Below are 9,163 nucleotides of genomic sequence, written 5' to 3'. Positions count from 1 at the left end.
AAGAGCTTATCATACAGACAAAAAATCATAATAGGTGGACCTTGATCATGAACTTCAAGAATAAAGAGACCCTTGACAAAGATGGCTCAAAATTGAGTATTTGTTTTTCAGTAATCAAATTTAACTGGGAACAAGCGCATGAAAGACACTCTTACCGTCTATATTCCCTCCTAACATACACCTTATCAGTAACAGGATCAAATCAAATCTTGATGGACCGCTCACCTAATCATACATGCCACAGAAGGTTCCCAATAATGATAATGGAAAAATCACCTTCAAGATATGAGAAGAATCCCCCTTGCTGGACCAGCTTAGTAGTGATCAAGTATATATCACTTCATTAAATAATGATTTTAGTTACTAATACAATCTGTTAAAACTTTTTGGTAAAGGAACCCATCAAATCCTATTAAAGGAATCAGGCTGAATCTCTTCTACAATAGCTTTCTACAGGCAGGGACAACAATAACAAAGTTGAAAGGTGAAGGGATTTTTGGTCAGGAGGGTTAAGGAGGAGCATACTAAAAATTAACAGAAAGAAAACATATAATAATTAACCACCTGAAATAGACTTACATATTATCAAAAGACACATCATTAGACATGAACAATTCTCGGCAACAAATTCAAAGCAGTGAACAAAAAGAAACCCAACATGCACTATCCTTCTCTAATTTACCAGACAAAAATAGAAAAATAGAAAACCAAAGAAATTCACCTACTGACGGAGAATAGCAGCACAAAAAAACAGCATAACCAGAGCTAATTAATAATCAAATAATCTCTCAATAAAAAATTAAAACCACAAAACATTCAAATTTTCAAAGTTAGGAGGGTAAAGGATTCAACTTGTGCAAATGTGTTCCATATTTATTTTCTTTTGACATTTTGATTTAACCAAAAGTCATAAATAATAGCTAGTCACTCTCTAATTGTTTACTATAGGAGCAGCTTTAACATTCTCATGAGGTTTATAAATTTTATTATTATTGTTATTATTATTACTATAATTATTAGTTACATTGCTATACACAAAGGACCGGATTAATTGGGGACTGAGCTATATAATAACGTAGTGCAATTTACACTAAACAAAAAAGTCCTTATATATTTATTGATATTCTCTAAAAATTTGTATGGTTGATATCATGTGTGTGCGTCTTAATCTTTCCCTTGTACTGTTCATTTAATAGATAAAAAAAAAGCTTTTTACACTTGAAAAATGGTTGAACAACCCAAAAAAATTTCAAGCATTGGTAACACCTTACTTTATGAAAAACATTAAAAATTACCTTAACCTGGTCAAACGCATGCTCCTTGAAAGCCTTATTCGTTGTCTTCCAACTAGTTTCACAAATTGGTAACTGTTGAAAATCATCCCCCAAAGTCCCCAAGAACTCGCTCAATAGGCCCGCTGCCTGACCAACTTGTTGCAACTTTCTGTTATGTTGGAGTACAATCTTCTTTCCAGGAGGAAGTGCTAATGCCTCCTTAACAGTCAGCTTCATACAAGAAGTCACACCATTTTCTAACAGAGGGAAAAAGCTTTAAACGTTAGTTTACTAAGAGAATTTGAATGCAAGGAGAAGAGTAATTACACTTTCTAAGAAACAAGCAAAAAAAATACCTATGACATCAACAACCCAAAAATCGGTGTCCTTTTTTTGCTGTTGGCATTGCCTTAACGTTCAACTTCATGCACGACAAACAAGTCGTCGACATGGTCATCAAACGACTCGACCTCATCCGCCTCCGGGTCATAGTCTTCATCTTCTGAATGGTTATCTACAACTTCATGTAAATCCGGATGCTCTGTGCGTGTTGCAGGAGCTCGAGTGTCCCCCATGTCACTTGACGGAGCCAGCCGTGTTTCATTGCACGGTGGTCAAAACGGTACAGCATTAACACGAGATTGTCGAATACCGTTGCCGGAATGCGGAGGTGGAGGCACTCTAGCACGTCGCTGTGCACTTGAAGTATTTGCTCCCGTGTCCTTCGTTCCATCCGTGTGCTAAAAATAAAGTAGTTAGTACATCAACCAATTTTTTCAGTATTCCCACAAATTATATTGAATAAAAGTCTATCCTAAAAGGCAAATCAACATTTGAAATAAGTGGTGCATTACTTAACTCACCAGAGTAGCGTGGGTTTGACTATCAGGGGCAACTATATATCCGGCTACAGTACTAATGGTATACCGAGGTTTCCTTGGCATTTGATTAATCCTTTAGACAATACAGGAAAAACTATATTCCCAGAAATTGGAAAGGCTTCCGGGGCTGTTTCACATTTTGTACTGACTCCAATGGAAAAAGATTAGGCACATCGTCATGTGCTAGTGAATTGCGAGGCCGTCGTTCCATTTATTGAGTAAGTATGCACGTGTATTTTTGAAGCATGATTATAACCCATTTCACAAAATCAGTCGTTGGCCTAATTTGATGTTGTGTCATAAAGTAAATTTAGGGCAGAAACAAACCGAAAATTACGGCATCAAACAAGGTCGCAATCTAAGATAGACCGTGTTGTGCATGCAGAATTTTCTCACTGGTTCAAGCATGAGGTTGGTAGAAATTTAACCTGACCAAATTATTTGTGCCCTAGAATTATAATTTACGAATTCCAATGGGGATCAATGTACGAGGAGAAATTTGGGTATGTTTTTGTGACATTTGTAGCTGGTAGGACCTATGAAGATATACTTGCTGAATTAAAGGTTAGAAATAAATTTCTAGCATAGAAAGTGAATCACAGAGACACAGTATGTTTTACAAAAAAGACCATGAACTATACATTTTATTATGATGCAGACGCGCTTTAGTAACACGCATGTTGTTGAGTTGCAGATTGCTTCAAAAGAGGAATTAAAGTATATAGAACGTTCTATTAGAGAGCTTCTTTCCAAGAAATCTGTCCAAACTACTGACGAAGGAGATGGGTAATCGTTAATTTTGTATTTGTTAATGTTTAAAGTCCTCTTCCCATAATTCCGCAATTTTTTTTCTTAATTACTAGGTAATGATCTAGAAGTTATCATTTTCTTTTAAGTAGATTTATGTTGTTGGTTGCATGTTCATATTTTCAATGTCAGCTGAATATTCAGGCGAAATAGTTGATGACACTCTAGATGGGATAGACACTGATTCAGAAGACGATTTAGATGCTATCTCCTCCGGTGGATATGACATCTCCAGGAATGTTGAGCTCAATAAGGTTCCAGAAGAAGACAATGAAACTTTATACACCTAACATAGAGAAGATGACGTACATGCCACAAAAAGGGGCTTCGATCTGAACAAAAAGCCATGGTTTGGAGATGACTTATCAGATCCTTTATCACGTGATTGTAGTAGATTTTTGACAGAGTATTTCTGGCCAGGTCAATACGATGTTGATGAAAAATTTTGACTCAATAATTATTTGTCTACTTTAGTCATTCTAATTTTTATGCTCTATTGAACTTTGTTTTGACTTTATGAATTCAGACGTTCACTTGATTTTTTTCCTTACCATTTATACTTGAATACAAACTCAAAATACATTGATAGTACAAGAGAAAACCTGATTCGTAAATTTGTGCACATTATTAATTTATAAATATTTTTTTAATTAATGAATTATTTTTTACGTAACACAAAATCGAAAATTTATTTAATGCATTAAGTTGTAGTGTTTGAAACATGTTTTTCATAACAAAAAATAGCGAGGACTAGAATAGATTTAACAAGGCAATGTTTAAATAAAAAAAATTCAAGTTAAAAATAATATTACAGCGGTTGGAAGAAAATCACTGCAAAAAGAGTATCTAAGTATATTAGCCAACTCGACATTTTGTGGCGGTTACAGCAAAACCGCTGCAAAATGAGAGCTTTTGGTAGCCTCTCTCAAATCCGCCACAAGAACCGCTGGCAGATTTTATTTAGCAGCAGTTTAAAAAAATTGCCGCTAAATATTTGCCGCTATCTGCCGATTTTTTGTAGTGATTGTAAATTTGTTAACCGTTGGATCAAGCCTAAATGTGTTTCAAACACCTAGTTCTTCATTTTTACCGTTCAGATCTTCAATAAGAGATCTGTAATTAGAGATATTGGCCATGTAACGGCAGCTCTATTTTTGTGGTATGTTCATCTTTTTGGTTATTGTTTTGTAAGCTTTTATGTTTGGGTTATTTGGCTTATTGTATACACTTTTTGTACAGTGATTTGTGACTCTCTTTTACCCTATTTTAATTATAGTTTTACTATTTTTTAATTTGGATAACTCGTAGTTTTTACTTCTCAATTCTCACATTAAAGAGATTTTTACGTTAAAAATTTTGATGTTATTGCTAATGTATTTATTTAAAAGTGGGTATTGTTCCTCCTCTAATTCTTGTCAATAAAAAATTGTATGTTTTATTTCTATAAATAATAAATAATGTAAAAAAATTCACATATTTCTCTTGTTCATTTATCCTTATCTTGTTTAATTTACACAACCAACAAGATAAATAGCAACTGCGGTTATTTATCTCATGTGCAAATAAAATAAATTTATTTTTTATTATTTTTATTTACATTATAAATGAGATATAATATGAAATGCAAAAATATAAATGTCTCAAAAATTACATATATGTATAATATAATATTTATCTTTTTTTATTTGGATAAAATATTGTATTAATCTCTAATATTTGGGTTAAGTCTTAATTTTATCCCTAACATTTGAAACGTCTTATTTTTATTTCCAAACATATAGTATTGTTCTATTTTAAGGATTTTTTATTTTTATAAATTAAATAAATATAATAATTAACAAAATAAATAATTTAAAAAATATTTACTGAAATAAATATCTCTCTTATCTCGTTACACTGTAAACGAGATAATTTTACATGTATCTTATTTACCGTGTAAACGAGATATGTGTAGTTTTTCAATTTTCATATATTACTGTAAACGAGATACATGAAAAATTATTTCGTAAACGAGATATATGTATTTGTAAATATAAAAATATATTTTCTGAAAATAATAAAAAATATTAATAAATTTAAAAAATAAAAACTCGTATGATGTTCAAGTTCCATGATGAGAATAAATACGTAACTGTGCCACCTCTAAAAATTGAAAGATGAAAAGTGTGGAATTGATGGATAAATAAAATAGAGAAAAAATGGGGAGATAATCGTTTTAATCGTGTGTTAGGGAGATAAATAAAACAGAAGAAGAGAGAGATAATCGTTTGATAATTGTTAGGAGAGGTTGATGGGGATAAATAAAACAGAGGAGGAGTAGGAGATAACCGTTTGCCAATCGTGAGGTTTGGCAATTGTTAGGAGAGGTTGATAAGAACAACTAAGTGGGAGATAACCGTTTCAATTCTCTTCTCAATTTTTTATGTTTTATTTATCGTGCATCAATTTCATGCTTCCCATCTTTTAAATATATTCCCATACAACAAACAAAATTTAAATATATTTCAAATTTTTATATACTCCCATATAACAAACAAAATTTGAAATATAATTATATTTAAATTATATTTCAAATTTTTATGTACTTCTATAAAACAAACGAAATTTGAAATATATATAATTTGAATTTAAAAATTAATACTCAAGAGAGTATATAAAAAATTTAAAAATTTTGTCAATTAGAAATAATAGTATTAATAGTGGATAGTTAGAAAAAATGTAATCATATTAATAGTTGGCAGTTTAACAGTGCACGTGTTGACGTGCTTATTTTCAATAGACAATTTATATTCCCTGTCATTTAAAATAGATGTTTTATCTTCCCTATTATTTAAAATCGTCCCTCTTCTTTATTTAAAACGTTTCATTTTTAAGAGCTATGTCTAATTTAAATCATTAATATTTTTTATTATTTTTAAAAATTATATTTAATTATTTATAAATACATCTATCTCGTTTACACTGTAAACAAGATATACAAAAATTATGAGGAGTGCTAGGGGGCCAGCAACTTTTGTGATTTGTAGCCATCCAATAGCCATCAATGATGATTTTAATGGTGTGAGATTGGTGTGAAATTTCATCCAATGGCTCACTTATCTTTGCTGGTTACATACTGGCCAGAATTTGAAAAAGTTGCTGGTCCCCTAGACTTTTCCTTAAAAAAATTATACATATCTCGTTTACACTGTAAACGCAATACATGCAAAATTATATCGTTTACAATGTAAACGAGATAAAAGAAAAATATTTATTTCGATAAATATTTTTTAAATTATTTATTTCAGTAATTATTACATTTATTTAATTTATAAAATAAAAAATCCTCTATTTTAATCTTCTAGTCAGAATTAAAAACTTTTCTTCCAAAAGTATCTTTTCCTCATGATTTTCTTTTAAATAGTGACAAAAATTATAATTGTAGTGATTTAAGAACAAAGTGACTAAATAAAAGAGAAAAAAGAAGATAATAATAAAAAAAAAGAATATTTTTGGAAGAACAAATTTTAATTTTGACCAAAAACTTAAAATAAAATGAAATAAAATATTTAGGATGAAAATAAGATGTTTTAAATATTAAAGATAAAATTAAAACTTAATCTAAATATTAGAGAATAAAACAGTACTTTACTAAAAAAAATCATGTTTGAATGAGGTATTTCGATGAGAAAATGTATTTTTGAAAGTATTAAAAATTCTTAAAGACAATATTATATTTGGATTTATATTTAAAAGAATTTTCAAATTTAAAAGGAATTTCAACTATTAAAAATAAGAAATTTTAATTTTTACTTATAACAAAGGAATTTTAATTTCCTCCATTCTCTACTTCATTTTAAAATGCATTTATAATAAGTAACATTCAAAACTAATAAATTATAAAATTAACTACGTATTTTATGAATAAACATAATTTAAATATTTTTATAAGACAATATTTTAAAAATAAACTAATATCATTATCTCAACTAAAAATGATATTTTAAAATTTAAAAATTAATTATAATATTAAAATTCTCTTATATTTTATACACCAAATTAAAAAAAGGGTTTATTCAAGCACACCCTAAAGAGAAAAAAAAGGAAATTGAATGCTTCAAACTTTATTTATTACACATAAATAACTCAAACATTAAACTCTAAAATAGCGTTTGTTTTGAGGTACTGAGACAAAAACTAAGAGACTGAGACTCAGTATTGTGTTTGTTAGTTCAGAGACTGGTACTAAAATTTCTGTCTCTGTCTCTAAAATTTCAGTATTTCAGTACCTCCAAAAAGTAGGGACACAGGGGACTGAAATTTTTAGAGATTGAGACTGAAATTTTAATAACATTTTATACCTAAAATACTTTCATTTCAATTAATTAATTCCAATTTTACTCTTTGTACAAATTAAATTAGAGTTTCATTCTTGTTTCAATTTCTGTCTCTTATTTTGCACCAAACAGAATACTGAGATTTATTTCAATCCCTGTCTCTTAGTCTCTGTCTCTCAGTCTCAGTCTTTCCATCTCTGTCTCTCCACCAAATGCTACCTGTTACGGTAGGTAACCGGAGATTAATGGGCTGGATGGCATTGGTTGCCCCAATCGTCTGAGGGAGGAAGCCTTTGAGAGGGTCTGTGCCTTGGGGGCCTTCGTCCGACTTATGAGTATGAATGAATGGGGGGTGGTACCTGCAAGGACACTCCGATGCCTAAGTCAGCAAGAGTGTTAGCAGGTCTAGAGAGTATTGGGACTTAGAGATACCTGAGGGGTGTCAGTGTATTTTATAGTGGTGAACCAATAACCACCGTTGGAGTAGTGCCACTTTTCTAGGGTGTTAACCGTCCCTTTATCTTAGGGAAGTTAAGATATGGCTCGTGGAAGTGGTTAGAGAGATTCTAGGGGCAGTTACTCATTCAAATGAGTGATTATCTGCCAGCTAACCCTCGTTCCCGACTTCTTTAGAGCAAGTCGTGACGAGTACCGACTTCGTAGTGGCTGATCTGGTGAAAGGTGAGGTCAACCCTTTGGGTTGGGCCTTTTTACTTGGATCCTGGGCCTTAATCGTTGGGCCAGGGTATGAACAGTGCCCCTACTCGAGCCCAATTTCTCTTTAAGATTTGGGTTCGAGTATACTACTCGGGGTTGTAACCGACTTGTTGGAGGACCGACGTGATGCTCTGAAACTGACGTGACTTTTCGTGACCTTTTGGTTCTGGCAGTTACGTCTAATCAAGCGTCGTGTCCATTAGGGATGTGCGTAGGGATTGATGGTCTTGGTAACGGTGCATTTTCATTAATGACTGCCCCGTTTTTACCATAGTGCCCCTAACATACTTATAAATACTTTCCCTCTCTTTCATTGTTTCGTTTCTGCGATTTTTCAAATTTCTCCTTCATTCGTTCGTGCTGCATTCTTGTATCTTCGAAGGCTTTCGTTTCCTCCAACCCTCATTTCCAGATAAAGGTTAGTTCTTTTTGGAACATGCTTTTCTATTTGCATGCCTTTATTTTGTAGATAGGTTGGTTTGTAGACTTTAGTTCCGTATTCCCTCCCTTTAGAGACCGTGTTTTTTATTTTCCTTTTATTTTTTTCCTTTGTAGGTTTTTGTTACCTTTTTAAGAAAAAAGAAATGGCTTCTGTAGATGTCCTTTCTCAGTGGGTTGATGTCATGGTCCTAGGGGAGGAACCCTCGGTCGATACTGATTTTATCACCCACCTTCGTACTCACCACAGAATTTGTACTTTCGAGGAGGACGAGCCGAAGTATGAGTTGGTAGTCCCGGGTCCTGAAGACCGGGTTTGCTTTGGGAGGGCCAATGAGGCGGCCCCTCATTTTTTCTTTATGTATGAATGTATGATCACCCGTTTGGGTGTTTTTCTTCCTTTTTCAAACTTTGAGATGTCTGTTTTGCATCACTGTCGAGTTGCCCCTACCCAGCTTCACCCCAACTCTTGGGGTTTTTTGAAAATTTATCAATTTATTAGCCAAGCTTTGGAGTTCCTGACCTCTTTGAAGATTTTTTTCTATCTCTTTCACATGACCAAACCCTTCAGTGGGCTGAACAATAAGCAATAGTGGGTATCTTTCCGAGCCATACAGGGTCGGAGAGTTTTTACCCTTTTTGATGAATCCTTCCATGACTTTAAAAATTATTTTTTCAAAGTTCAAGCTGTAGAGGGTCACCACCCCTTTTTTCTGGATGATAATTCTTC

Source organism: Arachis ipaensis, chromosome B10 (genome assembly GCF_059453495.1).
Source record: "Arachis ipaensis isolate K30076 ecotype BB chromosome B10, ASM5945349v1, whole genome shotgun sequence".
Taxonomy (NCBI): domain Eukaryota; kingdom Viridiplantae; phylum Streptophyta; class Magnoliopsida; order Fabales; family Fabaceae; genus Arachis; species Arachis ipaensis.
Note: the sequence above shows the minus strand (reverse complement) of the source record.